The following is a 23,377-nucleotide window of genomic DNA, read 5'->3' on the forward strand; positions in this document are numbered from 1 at the left end:
GGTAAGTGCCTATCCCTCCAAATGATGCGGAAAGGGAATTCCGTTAAAGGAATCCAGGGGCTTGCCATTCTTTCGTCCTTGACCGTGGAGCCGGACTTGGGCCGTGCAAGCCCCACCGGAACATGAGGGTGTGAAGCGAGGGTCTGTTTCCCAGCCTCACTTCTCATCCAATACTTGTTTCCCACGCTGGCTTCCGGTGGAGTCCGGAAGGACCAGCTCTGTCCTTGAGGGCCAGGACAGATAGTCATAACCAATGCCTAAGCAACCACTCACAATTTTTGTATTTTGAATAAAAAAGTTGTGGCCAAAACTATGCCAAAAACCTTAAACAAAATTGATGTGTGAAGTGTGAAATTATTTGGGGGGTGGCACTGTGGAACTCAACACGCAAGATGCAATGCAGATACACAATTGATGGGAAGTTTTGCTTCTGCACATGACTTTGGCAAACCGCTCTAAGCTGAAGCACTCCTTCCTCACCCACCCTAGAATGTTCAGTTCACATTGAGTTCATGAAACATCGTACCCTGACCTGTTCTTAATGCATGGTTGACCACATCTACGGAATGCGATAGTTATGTTATTTTAAGTTTTGCTATATCAATCACTAGTAATAGTTTAATAAGGAGGTTTTCATACCTGTCCAATTCTGTGTTCCCTTTCCCAACCTTTAATCTATTGATGATTAATGCTTATATGCAACCTTTGCATTGTATTTGTGTTAACCAATCAGCAACAAGCACATATGTGGCAATGCTGTAATATTCAATAAAAGGGACTCCCTGAGACATGCTCGAGAGATGCCTCCCATATGACACTTGTCATTCGTCTGTCATTTATTTCAACCCAACACACAATAAGGTTTGATCCAGTGAAGCATGAGCACAGTGTCCACATGCAAAGAATCCTCCTGAGCTCAATAGAGTCCTCTCCTGCTTCACATCAGTCTAACTACACTGTTCTAACACTTGCTCAGGATATGTGTATCTACATAGGTATCAGCAATCCCATGGTCTAGACATCCTGGTTCATTTAGGTCTTCCCTACTGTGTGTGTAGCTCTAATCTTTCTCTGTAACGCTAATCAATCATAGCTGTTACTTCACTCATTGGCTGAAAACACTGAAAGGGAGTTGCCCATACTGTGCTTCCTGGTTTTAATTACTACATTATTTCCTTGTAACAGAATATTATCCAGCAACCTCTTCAGGTGGGCCAACTGATGGACCATTCATAATGTCGATAACAAAACCATAGATATTTCTGTATCCCAGAAACCCCACACGAGAGTTCTGTATCCCATTTACTAAAAAGCTAAAAAGTAAAGGTTGCTTATCTCTCTTTTTTGCCTTTGGAATACAATAGGCAAAAATACCTGTTTGCAGTAAAAAAGATAAACACACTATACATGCCATTGTTTTGTACAGACACAGCTCTACATTGGTACCAAATGCAATTTAGTAATAGAAAATTAAAATGTTCAGTCTCTTGAGCAGTGAAACCACAAACTGGTTTATTTTTTAGAAAGAATTTTTTAGGGCGTGGGGAACAGCCCTTCCCATTCACATTCCTCCTGCTAAGGTTTGTTAAACACCCATGGCTGGATTAACAGACCCTCCAAGTGTCCCTATTTTTCAGGGACATCCTTGATTTAGAGAAGCCGCCCCTGTTTCTGATTTGATCCTGGAATGTCCCACTTTTCCTTAGGATGTCCCTATTTTCATTGGAGAAATGTTGGAAGATATGGTAGGATGAAGAACATTGGAGAAATACTGGAAGGTATGGAGTTATCTGACCCCTGAGCTATCTGAAGGCAATCCTGTATCGGGAAGGTTTTTTTAAAAAATGTTTAATGTTTTATTATGTTTTTATATATGTTGAAAGCTGCCTAGTAAGATATGTGGGGTATAAATAGTAAAATTATCATTATGGAGTGGGACATCCCTGTTTTCATTGGAAAAATGTTAGAGGATATGGATGAATCATTATTCTAAGTACCATTTCAGTGTACAACTCCCCACAAAATTTGGGGCCTGGGTGGGTAACCACTTCTGCTTTTTGAGATGAAGTTTTGTTTAAAGCTAGGGAAGAAAGCACTTTAAAGAAAAATGAACTGAAGCAGGAAGAAGGAAGTTCAGGCATGGCTGGCAGAGAAGAGGCACCTTCTTGTACATACCGTTCCTTTGCTTAGGGAGCAAATGGGAGCTGAAGCAGCCCATTGGTTTTTGAAATGAACTGTGAGACCATGCCTAGACCATGCCCCCTTCCCGGGTTGCACCTTTAGTTGTCCCACTCCATGCTCTTCTCAAATGTTTCATCCTAGCTGGAATGTGCCCTTAACTGTGATCTTACTTATCCTTTGCCTGGATGGAGGTTTGTATTTGTAGAAATCTCTGATTTATGTGTAGTTGGAATGTAATTTACTGTACAAAGCTAATAGACACACCTATGGTTTCACTCATTTTGGCCTCTGGCCCCATCTAGTACTGGCATTTACCCTCCAGAATGAATGAACCCATGGTTCCGAAAAGGGTTCCTCATCCCTGATATAAACCCCCATCTGCTCCCTTGTTTCACAATTCTGATAAAGAAGTTGTTTTTTCTTAAAAAAAAACTTCTGTAGAAGCAGAACTGAAGTGCTAGCAATTCTCTGCCCCCTTTCCATCCAGAATTAGCCAACATTGCTGCAACCGTCTATTTATTTCATCACATGATTGTTTTAGTGTTATTTGAAGCACTATTTTGGAGCCAGACATAATCACATTATACAGTTCCCCACCTTATTAACTGGCAGAGAACCATTCCCCATTAGACAATTGATCCTGGGTAGATGAAGCCATTAAAAACAGCACTAATTAGCTGAAGATAGGAGACAGAAACGCAGGCTGTATCCTTTCCTTTCATGCTCCGGGAAGTTCATGTTCCAGACAAATAATAATTGATATGTACTCTTCCTTAATTGTGGATGTTAACAGCCAGCAGTATAATGACAGGCTGACAATCCCTGTCTAGCCCATTGTATGTTTAGTTTTGAATCCATGTACCACTGACTAACATTTCTGGTTAAAACCTGGATTTCAGAGAATGCACTTACAACATTGTCATAATCAGAGGTGGGCAGACTACATTAGTTTTCTGAATTACATTTAATATGTGCCCGAGTGTCTGTTGTTTTGTTGGCTCGGAGGACTGGATGTTCATAATTATGAAATAGAGAATGAGAATAGGAAAATAATGAGCAGCATGGAAAACCAAAACACCTAAGCAGAGTCCTAAGTCGAAACAAAAGATAGCAGCCTTAAGTTCACGGTGTTGTAGGTCACAGGGCTAGGAAGTGATATATAAATACTGCATTAAGTAAAACGGCACTTTTACCATCCCTCAAAAAACAATCACCTGTAGCCGAATTCTTGTGTCTCGTCTGCAGCCACACCCTGTGCTGCTCTGGTAACACAAGGATGTCTGGGGAGGGAGGAGAACCTAGGACTTATTTATTATTATTATTATTAGGAGTAGGAGCAATATTAGCAATAGCAGCTGGCACGGCTGTGCAGGTGAGGCTGCATTGGTCTCCTGTCTTCCCAATGTCACATGACACTACCATATGGCAAGAGGGAGAAAGGACAGGCAGCAGGAGCTCCATGTGATGTGTGCATGGTGTGGAGCATCAGATTGGCTCTGCTGCCTTGCCCCACCCCTCTAGGTAAGCAGCAGCAGCATGTGGAAAAGACAGGAAAGCAATGTAACCCCACCAGCCACTTCTTAGTGTTCAGGGGTCGTCAACCTTTTTATACCTACCACACACTAATGCATCTTTCTTGATGGTAAAATTTCCTTACCGCCCACCAGTGCTGCAGTAACATGTGCCATAGAACCCCCTACCGCCCATCTGGAATCCTGAAATGCCCACTAGTGGGCAGCAGGGACCAGGTTGGCTACTCCTGTTAGGATTAGTATTGATTGCAGGTTTTTATTTGTAATTTTGTGGCCTTGAACCCAGAAATTTGCACGCATTTGCAAAGCACCAATAATGTGTTAGGTGCTGTATAGCATGCAAAAGTTACCAAATGACACGTTTCAGGTGTCATGGACTCTGAAGATGCTCGAACTCAGGACAAAAGGGAGAAATGTGCTAAAAGGAAGGCACATTTGGGAAATCCTCACCATGATCAACTCCCACCTGGAAACCTATGTCCCCACTGTGGAAGGACATGTGGATCCAGAATTGGCCTCCACAGGCACTTATGGATTCACTGTTAAGACCATGTTCATGGAAGACAACCTTTACTCAGCTACGAGTGATTGCCAAAGAAGAAAGAAGAAGATAGCATGCAAAAGTTATGCAGTCCCTACCCAGAGATCTTATAACCACCACTAATAGATTGGTCACCTGGCACCATGTGGAACTCTATTGAATCCTTCAAGTGCATCAACATACACACACACACACAAACACACACACTTGCCTTGAGTCCAGTTTGGAGTGTTGGAAAATATATCAGGAAGTGCAAGACTGAGACAGTGAAACTAGAAAGGTACAAAGTGGTGCCTAGTATCTTGGATCAACAGCCTGTCTACCTGCTCAGTCTGAAGAGTGGTCTCATCCCAAGTACACAGGGAGGAATGAGCTGATCAATATTCTAAAACTATGTAGGGCAGATGCACCCTAAATATGCAATTTAGGAGTGGGAGAAGAAAGGGAAGTGGCATGTGGGATAAATGGAATGTTGTATATCTGGGTTGACATTAGGATAATTCTTCTGTTTTATTTATACTATGCTATTCAGAATTACTCATTATCAGAGAAAACAGCACACAACAGATACTCTGTTTGACTGATTGTACCTTTGAAGAAGCATCAGATTAATACAACCTGCATAAGGGCCAAGGCACAAGGACATTATGATTCAAAGAAATAGGAGATAATTGGAATCTGTCCTGATGTATGTCCAAATGTGGAAAGCCTGATAGCTATTAACGAAACAGGAAATTTAATGTCAAATATCAGCATTCAGCAAACTCTTCAAAACTAATGAGTTAAGCTGTTAAGATAAGATGTTTCTCCGTTTATAAAAGGGCAAGAAATAAAACTACTAAAGGGAAGGAAGTCCGTGAAATAAAACGATGAAGGCTGAGGCAGTGTGTTATGGAGACTGGCTGTCTACTCTTTACAGAGTGTAAGTCTTTGGTCAAGCAAATGTGGAACAAAAAGCCATTACCCAAGAACCCTAAGAGACCTGTAATAACCCAAGTTAACATGAAGTTATAGGGCATGATTTTCTTTTCTAATGAGGAACAGGGGGAACCCATGATGCCGTAGTAGTGCCTGAATAGGAGACCACCAGGAGCCCAATATAAGCCACTCTGAGCTTTCTAAAAGCACCAGGAGCACATATTAATAGAAAATGGAGCTACCCCAGATCTCACTGATGAAGACGTATTACCTGCAAAGCAGACACATTAAAAATACACAGCAACTTTGGAAGCCTCAACCCATGTGTGACTTCCTCACAAAGATATATGCCTTAGCAATTTCTATGTAACATTTCTTTAGGAAGAAGAATTCCCTTACATGGCATAGCAACAAACTGAAGTTTACCATTGATAGTGGGCACCAGGTTATTACAGCTCTTTGTCAAATGTACATCTGTTCCAAAAATGTACTTTCAAATATTTGTTTCTCACATTCACACATTACTGTATATTTTTAGGTACACACGTACACGTTATAGGCATACACCCCGACCCTCAAACAAGTATCTGGTACAATCCCTTCCCATGTGGGTATGGTGGTCATGTGCAAAAGGATCCTCACAGATCCCAAAAAGTTTCTTCTGCCTCTACTGCATGTGCATATAGAAACCCATGAAGGTGCCTTACACAGAGTCATGCCATTGGTCCTTCTCACTCAGTATTGCCTACAGTGATTGGTAGGCAGGAATCTCTCCCAGTCCTACCTAGAGATGGTTGGGGTTGAAAATGGGACCTTTTCATGCAACACCTGAGCTGCAGTGGACCATTACAGAGATCAGATGTGTGGGGAGAGGGCTGGACACAACTCTTTCAGCCCAAGCTTCTTCTGGTCAGCCAAGTGTCATGAGTTGAAGTCTGGAGGGCATGTACAGACCACTCATGTTGCTTGCATGCATGTCCCTGTGCATGAGAGGAGAAACAGGGCTTTGTGGAGCCCTATGAACAGCTAACAGCTCCCCCACCCATGAAAGGTCATTGTTTCTGCACAGAGGAGGATTATAACGTAACCCAAGGTGTAGAGACGTCCATCGTGAGTGTCTTTAAATGACAAGCAATGAAAAGCTCCTATAAAAGTAAACCAAGAGACAGTATGTAAGTGTGGACACTCAGAAAAAGAAGATGAGAAATCATTCATATATATATATATATATATATATATATATATATATATATATATTCCTTGAGTGTCCACTTTTGCAGGCTGTCTCTCAGCTTCCATTTACGAGAGCTTATTTCTCTTACTTGTCATTCAAATACACCCACTAAGAGAATGAATAAATGCCATGAAAACTAGCAAGATGACATAATGAATGAGTTACTGTAAATGCCTCCAGCATAAAACAATTATGTACCTGCTATTGTCAAAAACATTCAACATTTTCTTTTGTTGAAAAGGAAGCAGCTATAAATTATTCACAGGGGCACTGAAAGTACTTCTTTTTTCTTTTTGGTTGCTACCAATTAATTCTTCCCTGAACATCCCCAGATATTTAGTTAAGGACAGAAAATTTACATGCAGAGTTTTGATTTTTCCATGGGGTTATCTAAATGAACATCCTTTTGTTTAAAATATAAAAAAATGACATTTGCGATGTGGAATGGTGAAATACCAACTTTGCATCTGTGAGCTGAGCACTGTTATAGGGGGTAATTTAGGCTCTGTTTTGCAACAGCAATGCAAAGCAAAGTAAAAATAAGAGCATTGCAAAACAATATATGTTGGTGTTCACGTTGCCCTTGTTTTATTTAAAAAAGAAATTAATAAAAACTAGGGAAATTGAATCAGATCATTATAATGTTGACTCAAGAGTGAATGCCTATTGATCGATCGATATGAGCACTTACAGACTGTCACTATTTTCAGATGGGATTCAATCACGTACCAGAAAATTCAGGTTTCTCATTTATAGTCGATGGAGACTCTTGTTCAACAAACTCGCTTCTCCAAAAGATTGGACTTTTCACGATAAGGAAAGTGATGGGAAAATGCAGTGGAAAGTGTGGGATAACACTGGTTTGATGCAACGTCATCTAACCCACCCACAAACAAATCAGGATTTAATGGTCATTCAATAGCCAACATAGTATAATCTCCCTGCAAGCAAATCAGAGGGAAAGCTCAATAAACAGGTTGTCTGGACATGCTAACTATCTACGAGAAGAAGCAGGGGCCGGGGAAGGCAGGTGGGAAGAAATTCTCAAAATTCTCAGGGAGAAATGTCTTATGAGGTAAAAGCAGTAGACTGGCTTTCCTCCCTCAACAAATGTTTTCATCCTCAGACTTAGTTGCTCCACTGCCACAAAACTACAACAATCAGCAGCCTGCAGCCTGCCTTATTGAAGACACCTGTGTCAGGGAAATACATCATTCAAGGCATGGTGTGTGTGTGTGTGTGTGTGTGTGTGTGTGTGTGTAAAATGGTGGCTTTCATTGACCAATCCAGCTGGCTAATAACTGTTGTAGCATCATCACTGCTTGAGGCAATTACTAAAGAAGATTTTTTTTTTCACTTTCCTCCCGACATACATTGCAAGAGTCACAAATAAAAACACACAATCAATAGAAATATTTAAAAAACAATTAAATAAGTAACCCTACAAAAGCGTGTGTGTGTGTGTGCGCGCATACACACATACATAGAACTATAACATTCACTGTCAGAAGACCCTGTCACAACACCCAGTTAGTGGCCAAACACCAGTCAAAACAAAAGTCTTTGTCTGCTGGTGAAAGGAAAGTAGAGAAGGGGGCAGTCTAGCCTCCCGTGGAGGGGGAGCAGCCACTGAGAAGGCCCTCTCTCATGTCCTCAGAAAATGTGCCTGTGAAGGTGGTGTGGCTGAGAGATTTTTTGTAGCAAAACATGTAATGCCACTGATGCTTTCCTGGTAAGCCCCCTCCCCACTTCCCAAAAATGTTTGAAAAATCCTTCTGCCCCCTGATAAAAATGGCTGAGGTGTTCCCATTCACTTTCAGATTTCCAGTCTACTTCCACACCATTTCAATGGCCGACCACAACTTCTAGTACAATGAGGGCAAGTAGAAGAATGGAAATTTTTCAAACACTTACAGGTTCCCCTTAGCTGTCTCTCCCTCTGTAAGATAAATAGTCCCAAATGTTTCTGTACCTTACTGTCTTGCTCGATGATGCAGTTTTGCCCCCCCACACTCCCTTTGGATCTGCTTCTTTCCAACTTGGGACAAATAGGACCCTTGTCTGGTTTTTCATCTCTGTAACACCCTGGAAGGCTCCATTTGTTTGGACAGGCTCACTCTGACAGGATTCAAGAACTCCCCGACTTAGGCATAATTAGTCACTCATACAACTGAGGAACTGGGTATATACATTTATTACAATTTAAGCTGAGATGTTTCTTAAAATAATTCTGGAAATGTGCTTAATTATTAGGTACTAATGCCAATGCCAAGGGCTTACAATATGATACCATAATGACTTCCCAGCAAACAATGGGGGAAGTGAACACTTCATCATTGTAAGCTATTTAGAAGACCCTGTCTAATATTAGTCTACGACTACTTAGCAAAATGAGAAAACAAACTGTAAAATCCTAACAGAAGAAACCCACTTCCTTTCCGAGTCTCAAGAGGGAGGGCTGGGCTGTAATAAAGCTTTGTTGTCAATTAAGCATATTTTTCATACCCTCATTAGCGCAAACGTCTATTTTAGGAAAGGATTTCTTGTTGCCGTTCAGCTGTAACATTTAGGCTTATGTTGGCTCCCAGAGTCTCTGCTTAAAAAAAACAACAACAAAAGACGAAGAAAAGAGGTGTGCAGGGGGGAAATATCTTCCATGGGACGTGTGCGTGTGAGTCCTGTAACTGTTAAGTGTAATTAATAGCAGCACATTGGTAGAAAGTCAGACATAATAATTGATTTCTTCTTTTTACTGTGCTAAAGATCAAGGGAACATATCCTTCATCCTCCATTATGCACGCACAGCAATAGCAGAATAGATCCTTTGGGAGAGTTTGAATATCCGGTGTTTTGCTGCCCACAAGATCCTTATTATAAAAGGTGTTGTAAGCTAGCCAAGATGAAGAAAAGCTGCTGCTGCTGCTGCTAGAATTACTGAAAAGTGCTTAGCTCTGATTCCTCAGTACAAAAGGAAGGAAGTGGGGGCAGGGAAACAGCACCCCAATAAATGAGATTAATAAATGAGAGGGAAAACCAAGTTGTTCTGAACAGGCGGCAAGCAGAAATAAACCTCTAAAAGCCTACTTGTGGCTGCTTTTCTATAATGTATTGCTCTTATACTCACTGTATTTACTCAGGAGTAAGTACATTTGATTTCATGGATAGAATTATGATTGTAGCCTTAGGCATTGCCAGTGGCTGCCCCGGAGTGGCGAACACCCTTTCCCTGGAGATTTCCCAAAGTCTGTGTCTGAGGGTGCACACCAGTGTTTGTAAAATACAAATGCACCTGATGTGTGCTAAAATCGCCTTTAAATTTGGCTGGTGACCAAGCTGTCTTTAACTGAGAGAGTTCATGCTGGGCCATTGGTCATCTGTGTGAATTCTGAGTGTCTCCTACAAGCAGGGTAAGGTGTTTTTATTTGAATGGCTTTTGATGACCAAAGACAGGAAAAGACGGGTTGAAGGTAAGAAGAGTTAATGACTGTACTGTAGCAAAGGGTATCTAGCTTTCAACCATTGATACCTCACCAAATTTCTTGGGATGGAGTAGGGTGAGAAAATGTGGATGGATCCAACCTAGGAAGAGAAGGCAAATGAGAAATGTCTGCCATGGTAGCTATTTTCTTAGGACTTAAATTTTCAAAGAGATTGTTGTCTACTCAGCCTGTTGGAAATGATCAACTGGCAATTTTAGCTCCCACCCCCAGGATCCCATCTTTCTACCCATGGAAGCTTTGGTCAGCTACTTTATGAGCTGGAAGAAAGGGAGATGGATTCTATATAGGCCATCAGAAGGGGAAGTCATTCCCCACTCATCAAAGTCCATGAACAGTTTTGTTTCTTTTAAATCCAAGTTGCTATCCACAACTATTTCACTGTGATCAAGAATGCTAAACTTACAACAATGTGATTAACCACAATCCTGTAATTTGCTAACAATATGCCTCTCAGTTCATTCAATATAGAATGGATGTTTCTAGATTCTGGTTGTTATTCTTTAAGAAAACACTATGACACAGATAACAGCTGACAGAATGTCATTACCATGTCTAATTTCTGTGGTTTTGCAGCTACTTATGATCAATCTAACCCAACAGATAATGTAAGGCAGGATATATCTATACAGCAATTATAATGAGGCTAAGCAGCTGAGCCAGGCAGTTGATCATATCCACCACCCCCATTTCAGGATGAGTACTGGTCCTGGATATTGTGGTTACTTCCTATGAGATTTATCTAGGAAGGATATAGAATTTACCAGAAGCAGAAGTATCTGAGGATATAGTGTTACAAAACCGATTTCCTAAGCCCATTATTCTTTGAAGCTGTGTTGACATGGGCACAAGCAAATAGTTAGGCACTAAAGAGCTACTCAGAAGTGTGGATTTTTCATCTTTTTAAAGAAGGTAAATATATTCTATTTTCAACACCCTCAGCAGAGGGAATGACATTCAGCGAGGCAATGGAGTTCTTGGTTCTGCTTCCTACAGTATGTTATTTATTTGAAATATTTCCAGGCTTCTTTTCTGAGGAGAAGTCTCTCAAAAGGCTTAAGTGGTTTTTAAGAAGTCAAACCCCAACTGCAAAACATATTGCCCTCAGACGGTTGTCCGTGAGGGAACGTGGCCCTTGGGCTGAAAAAGCTCCCTCACCTATGAACTGATGGAAGGACCTCCAAGAAAGAAGATGTCACCACATGCTTGCGAACATGTGTTATGTTTTTGTCACATTGCTATGCTAGCAATGTGATATGTAGGTTTAAGGGTCTCACGAGCAACTTTATGGTTGGGTTTCAGGGTTCTTTAGGGAAGGAAAGCCAAATCCTTCCTGCATTCGAATGTTTCCTTTGGTGTTACTCTATTGAGCTTGATAGAGTCATATCACAGATGTTAAGACCCGCCCCGCATAATAGATCACATGACACGGTGCATGTACACCATTTGAATGGCAATGCTCATCAATTTTGTGGGGGCCTGGCCCCCTCAGATATTTTATTGTGAGAGTTGAAGCCCCCACGGCCCCTAGGAGTCGGCTCCTATGATAAGTCTCTCTCTGTGTGTGTGCATCTTGATGATCTCTCTTTAAATTCAGGAAACGGCATACTAGGCCTACGGAAGATTTTCTCCCAGCACAGTTGAACATCCACAGTGAACCTGTTGCTGGTGGGTATAATACTGTGTCAAGTTTTACATTTTACGCATTTCATACACATAACACACAAATACTCAAAACTGAGTGTTTTCCTGAGAGCTATGGTATTTATGATGAGCCTTAACCTTCACAGTGCACTTTGTATGGCTAATACAGTTGTATCTTGGTTCTCAAATAATCCATTCTGGAAGTCCGTTTGACTTCCGAAAACATTCAAAAACAAAGGTGTGGCTTCTCATTGGCTGCTGTAGCTTCCTGCACTCAATCAGAAGCAGCGGAAGCCGAGTTGAATGTTTGGCTTCCAAAATACGTTCACAAACTGGAACACTCACATCCAGGTTTGCAGCGTTTGGGAGCCTAAACGTCTGAGTACCATGGCATTCGACAACCAAGGTACAATTCTAATGATGATGTCAAACCATAGAGACCATATAAAATGTAGTCTCCAATCTACTATTTTTGTAACCTCAAGCCTATAGCTGGGGGGATAATTGCACCCATGCATAGCTGTAAACAGTGCTTCTTTTCTAAAAAAAATGTTTAGGGGTACTCTCATTTTCCTACTCATATTAAAATATTGCCCCTCAATAAGGCCAAACTTTGATTCACAAAATGTTTAGAGATATGCGTACCCCTGCATCCCCCCAGAAAAAAAGCACTGGCTGTAAACATAGCAAAGCTTCTTTTACAAGAGTCTCAGCCATCTTGTTAGTGTAGGCCAGGGGTATCCAACATGTTGTCGGAGTACAACTCCCATCAGCTTCAGCCAGCATGGCCAAGCTAGTCCAACAACATTTAAATGGTCATAGCCTCCCTGAAATATGATATGTGCATGCATGCGGTGCCACCAACATTATTAGCTGGCATACAACTCATAGTAAACATTTAAGCTTTTTCTGAATGGTTGCTGAGCAAGTTCATAGATACTAAATGAATTTCAAACAGAGTCTAGGTTAGTTATCCCATTACTGCTAAAAAAATAATGATGACAGACTTAAGATAAGCTTTAGAAACTACCACCTGTGGCCTTGACCAAGACGTTCCTGCTGCATCAAGCTACAGGTCTTCCTTTGCGTAAGGTGAGAAACTTTAGCAAGGGCCTCTCCCACTAATTTTTTTAAATATATGGAATGTCACAGTTGATCAAAGCAGCCAATGATGATATTTTGCATTGAGCTTCTCCCTCCCAAGATTTTACCAAAGATTTTAAGTGGCCACACAATATCATTGCCATATTTAAAGTGTTTACAGGGGCATTTATGGGTTCTTAAAGCTTGCTGATGCAATTGGCATGTTTCTTTATTCAAGTTTTATTCTTTATTCAAGTTATGCAGCAGCCTGGTTTTAGTTTGTTTGGATTGTTGTTTTGGACATTGTTTCAAGGTGTTTTGTAAGTTGACGGGGTAACCCATCATCGGATCGACTGACAAAAATTTGCTTAACAAATAAATGATGTTAACTATCCTTGTGAACGGTGTGAATAGTTCTACTTTGCCAGGCCAGGGTTCACTGAACAGTGGGGAGCAACTCAGCGAGGCAGACAGAGCCCAGTCAAATGCATTGTTGAGGCATTTGATAGAAACCAGGTGGTTCTGATCTAAGGGGGGTTTGGTATTGAACACTGAGCGTTAGCAAAAAGCAGCTAGTGTGCTGAGCATGCTAAATTCTGGATTTTGACTGGATCCAGTCTTGATTTGTGTGGCCTCATACTATTTTAGCAGGGACATGTTGAGAAGGTTAACGTCCCATCTCTTGTTGCTCACCCACTCCCCTCTCTCTCATCACTGCCACATGCTATCTGGGAGTTGTGCATCCTTGGCTTCATTTGTTGAGAGGAGCATCATGTTCTACCTTTTACCTCAATGTCTCTGTCAGACTCAGCTTGGGGAACAGTGAGAGAATCCCCCTTGGCTGCTCCGAGCCTGCAGGTAAAGAGAACAGTTTTCTAGACACTCTCCCACAAGATCTGCAGGGTTTGTTGGCTCAAAAACTTTGCCTATTTTCTCCCAATAGTGATGCCATATTCCCTGAACATTCACTTGTCAGCTGCTGTGACATTATCACAGCCCTTACTAACTATTGTTTCCTGACCTTCTTTTATTCATCTGTAAACAAAGCCTCCATCACTCCAATGATGCTGCCCTGAATGTCCCACTGCTCAGAGAAGAAGTGGGTAGAAGTTAGAACAGACGCTTGTCGGACATCTGGAAACAAATACTCTGTAAGTGGATAATTGTTCTGTCCCAGCTGGCAATTCCTTCATACACACCCTTTTTCTTTTCCCTGTTCCATGGATTGAGAAAACAAGGCTCTGTTACTGTGAAAATGCATCATGTTCAGAATTAAAATGTGTTCTGAGAAAAATGATGCCAGTCTTGAAGGCAGGAAAAAAAGAGAGTCTCTGATCAAAGATAATTCCATAATATTAATTTACTGGATAACCCCTCTTAGTTCTTTTATGAATAGCTGGCGCACAAAACATACTTTCTGTCCAACCCGATGCCTGGTATCTGATCTTCGATAATGCGTATTACTCTTTGAAATTCAGCCATTTTTCTGTGTTATCATCATATTTATATGGGGGTCATGTTTTACGCTGATGTAATACAGCCTAATATACGCGAACATACATTGTATGTGGGAACATATATTTTTAGTACTGACCTTGAGCTAACAGCAGTTTGATAGCAATTATCTGATCTAAATTATTGTTTCCATTTTAGAGAACCCAAGTGTCTGGGAAGGGTTGTTTTTGAAAAATCCACTATTAGTCCACAAACACATCATATTGAATGCACAGCTCTGTATAATATAATCTACAGTAAACCACTGGGAGCATTCACGATATAGCTGGGGTTTTTGTGTGTGCGTGTAATGGCTTTTGAACAACCCATTTTCCTGAATAGATGAAGTGGGCTCCATTTTTGCCTATAATTCTGAAAAAAAAGTATGAAAGAAAGAAAACCCAAGGAAATGGAAGGTTACACAGGTGACAAGAATATGTTGGTGAGAATGCCTAAGTGCTGCTCCATGCATTTTTGTTTCAGAGATTGCCAAATTCAGCCCACCAGCTATTTTGTCATGGGATGATTCTGTAGACCTCATAGAAGGACATAATTTGTGTATGAAGGCTTTTACAAAAGCTTGTGGAAAATAAAAGAACCTAAATGGCTATAGAAGGTTATCATGAAATCCAGTTGACTCCTGAGTATCTCTCTAATTCCTATCAATTTTTTTGGTTTTTTGATGAAGTAATTTAGAATGTGAATGCAAAAGAGGAAATGGAGTCTCTTATTACTTGGTTAGTTATATCCTGGTTTTGCTATAAAATATTTAAAGTGGCTTACTTTTTAAACAACAACAATAACACACATTGAGAAACAATTGTTGACAGAAAATGGAGCCTGTCCCCAAAAGAGCACCCATTGGCTAGACTTCTCTTTTGACTTTAGACTAACACCCACTATGTTGCCCACTGACTTCAGCCCTATTCATACTCACATGAGTACCATCACTGGCCCTACCTACATCCCCTGCTGAACCATTTCATCCATGTATTCATGGGCCATGAAGTCTGAAGTGGGCAGCCTCCTCCAAATGTGTAGGCTCGTTGAACTCTGGGCAATCAGCTTTAACTTCCTGCTTGAAAGCTTTCCCCCATTAATGGGTGACCTGAGGGAGGCAGCAGGACCGGGGCCATTGAGCACAGTATGTGAGTCTGAACAGATGACCAGCTCTCATTCATGGTTCCATCAAAGCCCTACAGAATCACTTCAAGGACCTACACCATGGTCTGCAGGCTGCTATGGGAAGGATGCTTCTGCAGCATCATCTCCTAGTCTGCTTCTTTGGAAGGAAGGGTGGAATATAATTGAATAACTAAGCAAACAAGCAAACAAACAAACAAATAAAGCAAGCTGATTGAGCGATAAGGAACTCTGCCTGCTCTTCAGACAGTGGTCTCTAAAGAAGAGACAGAGCGCTGATCAGGAGATCAAATTCCTCTGCCAGCTCCTTAAAAATCCCTATTCACATTATATAAATAGTTCTTAGAAGGCAATAATTGCACCTGAGATTTAGAGAATAAGTATGGATTTATAGATCTAATTTTGTAGAATGAAATAATATTATGCCAATTTTCATGTACAACCAGTAAAGAAATCTCTCTCTTCTTACCTAGTTGGCTAGGTAGCCGCTAGTATGCAAGGGGCAGAGTCTGCATTGGTATCAATTCTTATGGAATTTACATGCACAAATAATAGATACGTATACAGAAGAATAGATGTGTTTAATATCTCAAATTAAAAACAGCCGAAGAATGAAATTAAGAATGAGAACATCTAACCATTCTAATTCATTCAAGGGTTATCACAATTAGATTAAACCCTAGATTTATAAATCCCTGCTGAACAAAACAGTGCTCTGAGCATATGGTTCCCCCGGGGAAAGGACAAGAACATGAATGAAGTACATATATCAGATGCTTTTCAGGTAATTTAAGAGCTTATTATTGAGGGAGACTTGAAAACAACAGCAATGAGAGCAGGAAGGATCTTGGTAAAATTCAGAAAGAAATCCAGAAAATTCAGATTGGCAGCCCAGAGGCCCAATGTTAAACATATTTACATGGAAATCTCATTGATTTCAATGGAATTGAAATCCAGGTAAGGATATTTAGTTTTGCAATATAAGAAAGTTCTCACCAAAAGAGTGTGTGTGTGTGTGTGTGTGTGTGTGTGAGAGAGAGAGAGAGAGAGAGAGAGAGAGAGAGAGAGAGAGAGAGAGAATACCCTCCAGTCTGGAATGATTCATGGGGATGGGAGAGAAATTCAGTTTGATTCACATGCATGAACCGAAACACAGGAACCTTCAAAATTCACATTTCTCTGAATTTTGCAATGCAGTTCTCTGTCAAAAATGAAATGTATACAACCATGGGAAATCTGAAAAAGTGCATATATGAGTGAAAATAGCATATAAAAATGCAAAATTGCTTGCAAAAATATGTCTCTTAAAAGAATGTGCATGAAAATACCAGCAAACGTTTATGACAAAAAAGAATCACAAACTGATATACTAATATGGCAAAGTGAACTTAAAACAAATTAGAATCTGGAAAAAAACCAAAATTCCCTGCTTGTGAACATTGCTACTACAAAATAGAAAATGAAGATTTTTAAAAATAAAAAAAAAATCAAATAGACATTCTAGTCAATGTGAGATTACATTTCGTTTGCACAGGCAGAAAATGAAAACGAACCAGCACCTCCTCCTACCACAAAGTCTGCTTGTGTTAATGCTAAGTAATGCTTAAGGAACCGAAAACATGTCACCAGTGTTCCTGGTCTTTGTGGTCTTTTAAGCTCCATCTTCTTAAAGCTGCATACTCTGGCTCCATGCTCAAACGTCTTCTGTGCCAAGGCAATGGAATGTGGCCTTCTTCAGTGGGGGGAGGTGTATTACTCCTGCCTATTTATAACTTTGAATGTGTTTTCAGCTCTTGCTCTTTGTTTTAATATTGGTTTTGATGTATGTGCTATTTTTTGTAAGTTGCTTTTTGTAAAGAAAGAAAAAAAAGGGGAGGAGGAAGGTAGGGGGAGTGACTAGTAAGTTCAGTAAGGAAATGTATAAATAAACCAATAAAAATACAAGACCAGTAGAAGAGGCTCCCCACTGCAGACATTCCCTTCCCTTCCCAACACAAAACAAACGCTGCCTTGCAGACCTTTGACAGAAATTCTATGTACAATAGAACAAATAAATGACAGTAGCAGCTGCTGTGGTGGGACAGGGTTGCAGAGCTGACCTCCCAACACTGGTGTCACTGCAGCATATCTGGACAGCACCAGGCCATGGGCAGCAGTAAGGTTGGAGCTGACCCTGCAGCCCTGAGCCCACCACTGTTTTGTCCCACCCCACTGTCAGCCAGGTAAGCTGTCATGGTCTTCTTGTTGGTAGGAAGGCGCCATGCCTCTGCCCCACCTCACTGGCTGCTACTGAAGGACAACACCCCTTGACATGCTTGCAGCTCATGATTATTACACTGCCCAACCCCTCTTTCTTTTAGAGTTTTAACCCCTTCTGTGCAGTTCAAAGCTTTCATTTGTTTCCATATTCCTGTCTTGAAGGGCATCCTCCCAATTTGTACTGATTTTGACCCTTGATTCGTGAAATGGACATTAAAATCAGAGAGCAGATTTCTAAATGGGATATGTGAGTGATTTCGATACTCCTTTGCCTCCTAATTTGCACTCTCAGCAATGTTTTGCAGGTGTTTTATATGACCCTATCATGCTTGGAAATAAAATGTGGCTGCACTATGTTGATAATATTCCAAAGTCATTTGTTTCATCCGTTGCTAGATTATTAAAAGTGAAAAGATCATTCCAAGCAATTTACTTGCTCCCACCTCACAACCTCACAGAAAATTGTAATTAAAATGATACATCAGGGGACTGGGAGGATTAAGGGGTTGGAAAAATGATACAGGGGCTTTCTTCCATTCCCATTCTCTCCCTCCCCCGAGTTGCTGGCTCAAGCTTCGTCCAGGACAATAATGTGAAAAAGTATAATTAGTTCGTTGTGTTGCTCATAAAACTGGAAGATGATTTATTAAAAAGCTTAGGCCAAGCTTCTCATAGCTGTTGTCAGGACATTTCTGAACTGCAACCACGTGCCTGCAACAATAAGTACTGGCATATTGTGCCAGTAACACTGACTCCTGGATGGCTGAGTCTTAGTCAGTCCTGGGAGTACATTGCTCCACATAGGAAGGATGATTACTTTGTGGAACAAGGGGAGCCTGTAAACAAAGTGTTGCTCCTGTACAGGGATCAAGCCAGCCATGCCTTTTTCCATGGTGCACCATTTCATTCATTCCTCCATGCCCCCTCCCGATTTCTGTATTTCCCCCCAAGCGCACACTCAGCATTCTGTGCTGATTGAGCATGCTCAGTTCTCACTTGATTTCATTGGTTCTCCACCTCCTCATAGGGTTATCCTTTAAATGTTTTTGTACTTCTGCAAATCTGGCGGTTTCAATGAGGAACCAAAAGAGGTGCAGGAACTCCCACTTTTTGGGGATGGACAACCCTAAGTTGATGAGCTTTTTAAAGGGTGAGCCAAAGTTGTTGAGCTTCTTTTAGGGGAAAAACAATGAGGTGCTGGAATGCACCAAAGAGGTGCTGGAACTTGGTTCCTGTGAGTTCTGGCTAAAACAAATCCCTGGTTTTAATCTTTTTGTTATGTTTTATTCTTTATTCTTTATGTTATTCCAACAGTGTTTATACCACTTAATTACATTTGTCTATAAGCTGTGCACAATGAGAAAACAACAGAGATAAGTGTGTGCTGAAATAAAGAAGCCTTGAACTGGGTGCCAGATGTTCAACAAGGAAGGGACTTGACCTCTCACATTATACAGAGTATATAACCCACTTATTCTCAGAAGCCTCATGGCCAGACACTGGAGAGACCTGTCAGGAGTAAACATGGACCAATGGTATCTAATTGTATGGGAAACGGCCTTACTAGAAAAGCTAACCAATAAACTAAAACTGACAGGGGGACAAATAGAAGAGGACTCCTTCACCCCAGTGTTGTTGTTGTTTAGTTGTTTAGTCATGTCTGACTCTTCATGACCCTATGGACCAGAGCATGCCAGGCACTCCTATCTTCCACTGCCTCCCGCAGTTTGGTAAAACGCATGCTGGTAGCTTCAAGAACACTGTCCAACCTTCTCGTCCTCTGCCGTCCCCTTCTCCTTGTGCCCTCAATCTTTTCCAACATCAAGGTATTTTCCAGGGAGTCTTCTCTTCTCATGAGGTGGCCAAAAGTATTGGAACCTCAGCTTCACGATCTGTCCTTCCAGTGAGCACAGTATGGCTCCCCTTTATCACATACACAGCCCAACAAGACAACAACAAGAATCTACCGACAAATCAATCTGGCAAACAAACCCCGCTGCAGCCAACCACAGACAACCAACCACACCCTGGCCCCCCATACCTCTCACTACCAAAGAAATGTAATAAACAAATAGAAAGAGAACCTACCCAATTGATGCTGACACAAAACCCCACACATACACTATACAAAAGAATATAAGCCTCTCCACCCCCTTCTTCCCCAATCTTATATGGCACTCAACACTAATGTCTCACAACAAATGTAACTGATTTGTAAGAAAGACTGTACAACCTGAAAAAAGACAAGGCATGTAAACCAATAAAATATTTAATAAACGTAATTTTATAAGGAAGGGACCTGTTTGGTCTCCAATGGAAGAGAGTTCCATCATGCCACTAAATTGAACCCAAGTTGTTAAGGCCTTTGTAAATTAATGCAAGAACCCTAAAAATGATAGTATTTCACCTTAGGGTTCCCCCAAGCCTGCTGATACCCCCTACTTGTACATGGACTGTCTACATTTTGCCTACATAATAAGATTCACACTTGAAGTTATTTGTTTATTATTAGTATATAGGATAAATGATGGTGTGGGGGGAGGAGACTGGTGAGTGGTTAGTCTTACCCTATGGCAGGACCTGAATAGGGTGGCTATTATGTCCTTCTAGCCCTATGATTCAATGTCCATAATTCAATAAGTTGTTCTTCCTTCCCACCATTGACCTTTGCACCCCCTACAACATATCTGTTAGGAACTACTGACCCAGGTGGGGATCCTTAGGGAAAGCACTTCAGCCTCTTCAAAACCTTCTGGATCTATCCTGGCTCCAGCCTGGACACCAGCAGGAAGGACTTTAAGATGCCCTTTGTCACAGTTGTTCTTAGCTGAGCAACAAAAACTGAGTGCTGGCAAAAAAAAAATAAAAAAAAATTACCTGCTCTTTGTCCCTGACTCTCTGCTTGTTCTCCACTCTTGTTTCCAGATCCTGATCTCTCTTCGGTCCCAATTCACACCAGATTGCTGCCTGTCCCTGACAAATGCCTCATCATCTTTGTCTGTTGCCATCTCAGATTTCCCACCCACCCATAGTTTTAACTATCACAAGTCCCAACACCCTTAAAAGCAAGGATTTCTGTAGGAACGTGAACTTGTGTGATGTACGGCAGCAGTGCAGGCTGGGCCGTTAGAGCAAATGGCCACTGGCACTGCTCTACCACCTCAGCCTGCCCTCAGCCAACCTTCTTACTTAGAACCAATCCATGGAGTTGCACTACCTGCCAGCTCCCTCTTCCTTAGTCTCAGTATTGCCTGTGGAGAACTCAGCATGCAGGAAGACTGGGACAAAATAAGAAAGCGTGTTCTCCTTCATGGAGAGCACGTGTTGCGGTTGAGTCTGACAGGCCACCCCTCTGTTGCTGGGTGGGATTGTTTAGATGGCCATTGGCAGTGATTGGGCTGTTTGGGTTACTGGGGAAATTTTGATGTTGCCAATATGTGGGATGGACCAAAGGTTTTATATACAGGGCACGCAGCATTGAGCGTTCTCTTTTGCTGCGTGCACTGGAACACCCGCCCACCTTCCCTAATTTAGGGCTCTTGCATTTGACCTTGCTATGCCTGTCATGGGGTCGTCTGCTTTGGGGGCAGGGGCCTGGTAGGAATTTTGTCCATTTGGCTGACTGGCTGGTGCCATTTGCTTTTTGCCTACTGCGTAGCAAATCATCACAACTTGTAAGTTGCGGTTAGGGATTGGTTAAAAATTGGTTGGTGGAGGGGTAAGGATTGGCTGGGCCTGCCCCTCCAATGCTGCTGCTGCTGCAAGGGAATTCTGTTAAAGGAATCCAGGGGCTCGCCATGCTTTCGTCCGAATCCCTGGCGTGGGGCTTGGGCTGTGCAAGCCCCTGGGAGCATGCGGGGAGAGGTGAGGGTCTGGTGCCCAGCTCCATTTTCTCTCCAATATTGTTTCCCCTTACTGGCTTTCGCTAGAATCTGGAAGTCAATTCTGTCCCTGGGAGGGGACAGATAGTCATAACCAATGCCTAAGCAGCCACTCACATTTATGTATTTTAATAAAGTTGTGGACAAAATTATGCCAAAAACCTTAAACAAAATTTCTGTGTGAATTGTGATTTATTTGGGGGTGGCTTGGGGACCTCAACACGCAACGAATTGTCTCTGCCAGTCATTGACTCTGGCTGTACCTCCCACCTCACCATTCCAATGTGCACCACCCAGTTCCTGCAGGAGTGGAAGGCATAAAACCCCCAAATAATTTGTTTCCAGGAGTTTGGGTCTGCAGAAGAAACCAGGCCGGGCATGTTCACGCACTGCATAAACAACTGCACTTCTAAGTAGTGACATCAGTGCTACGGCCTCCGCATTCGGCCCAGCACTGCTACATGCATGTCACCAAAATGAGATTATATGTGCAGCAGCTTGAAGTAAGGTACGGCATTCACAGTTCATCAGTTTCTGCCATTTGTGTTAGACAGTATCAATTGCTAGATTCCACCAAACCCTAAGCTCATTTCTGTAATATTTATATTGTCAATTTGTCCACAACACTGGGGCACTAGAGCAGAACTCCCTGCGCTAGATGTTACTATATACTGAAAATTGCATATATATATTTTTATTCTTCGCTTAACTGGCAATGCCATTACACACGAAAGGAAGAACATTTTAGAAAACAAGAGCTCCAAAATAAATGCTGTGCTAAGAATAAAAAAATGAAAATGAAAAATGAAGCCCTGAAAACATTTTTCATTGGAAAAGATTTTAAATCTTGGTTTCCTGCTGAAAAATAGGATCAGGATTAAAGACAAGGCATTATTACAATTAGATTTGTGGAAGACAACCTTGCAATGTTGAACAGCAAATTCAGGAAAATATTATAGGTCAAATTTATATATTATTTTGCCTGAGGTGCTATAAAAATACCTATATAGAAGCACACTTTGTAATTTTTCTCTTAATATTTAGCTCTTGTTTAGTCTAGGTCATTTTTTTCATTTAGCAAAAACTATACTTTACTCAAAAAATTGTGTGATTAATGCATTGATTTAGTTTCCCAATGTGCACTGCTGCTAGGCAGATTCCAATATTATTTATTTTTATTAGTTTATAATATGTCAATTTTTCTTGCTTATCTGTCAGCTCCCACTAAAATACATAAATCAAGGATATAGCAATGTGGACACTAACAAGGCATAATTATTGTAGGGCCTGTCCCCTTTTAAAGAAAAATACAATTACCTACCAGTATGTTGCTTAGATTAGGTCAGAATTTGCATAATCCTGACTCATATTTCCCTTAATAATTTTAACTTCAGACAATAGGTTCTGCAAATCTATATCCCTTTCTCCTCTTCCCAATTTTATTTTTCAGACTGAAATAATAAGTTCAGTCAAAACAAGATCATTATTGCAGTCTATCTCCACCAAAAACTTTAATTACTAAATGGTGTGTGTGTGTGTGTGTTTTGGATGAAGTCAAGATTTTATATATATATATAAGGCTGGACCTTTTAAGATCATCAACAACAACTGTCAATTAAGTCTGCCAAACTATTATTTATTAAAGTGAAATATATTCATTTTTTCCAGAGATAAATATTTAATAGAAAACAACTCTATCACTGCAGGAGATTAAAGAAGAATTCCACTCCACTGTAACCTTCATTAAAAAACAACAACAACAGTGGGATTTTATTTTATTTTTTGTCCTTGGCTGCATAACCAAATAGCAAACGATGAGACGAAAACAGTGGAAAAGTTTTTCACTCCGGCACAATAATAGCATGTGAAGCAGAGCCTTATGAAATCCCAAGTAGCTGAATATGCAATGAATGATCCTCTCTGAAATAAGGCAAAACCAGGGCTTGCATCCAGGGTTAAATAACTGTGAT

At 41.1% G+C, this 23,377-nt stretch overlaps 1 long non-coding RNA gene across 1 annotated transcript in view; it reads left to right on the forward strand.

Moving 5' to 3' along the window:
- The window catches only part of LOC309374747, a 65,556-nt gene extending 57,271 nt beyond the window's left edge, over positions 1-8,285 (forward strand). Inside the window, exon 3 of the long non-coding RNA XR_014170711.1 lies at positions 8,227-8,285. This is a non-coding gene — a long non-coding RNA (uncharacterized lncRNA). The remainder of the gene's footprint in view (positions 1-8,226) is intronic.
- Positions 8,286-23,377: the final 15,092 nt, after the last annotated feature.

This window comes from Podarcis melisellensis (genome assembly GCF_964234715.1).
Source record: "Podarcis melisellensis genome assembly, chromosome: 7".
NCBI classification, from domain to species: Eukaryota; Metazoa; Chordata; class Lepidosauria; order Squamata; family Lacertidae; genus Podarcis; species Podarcis melisellensis.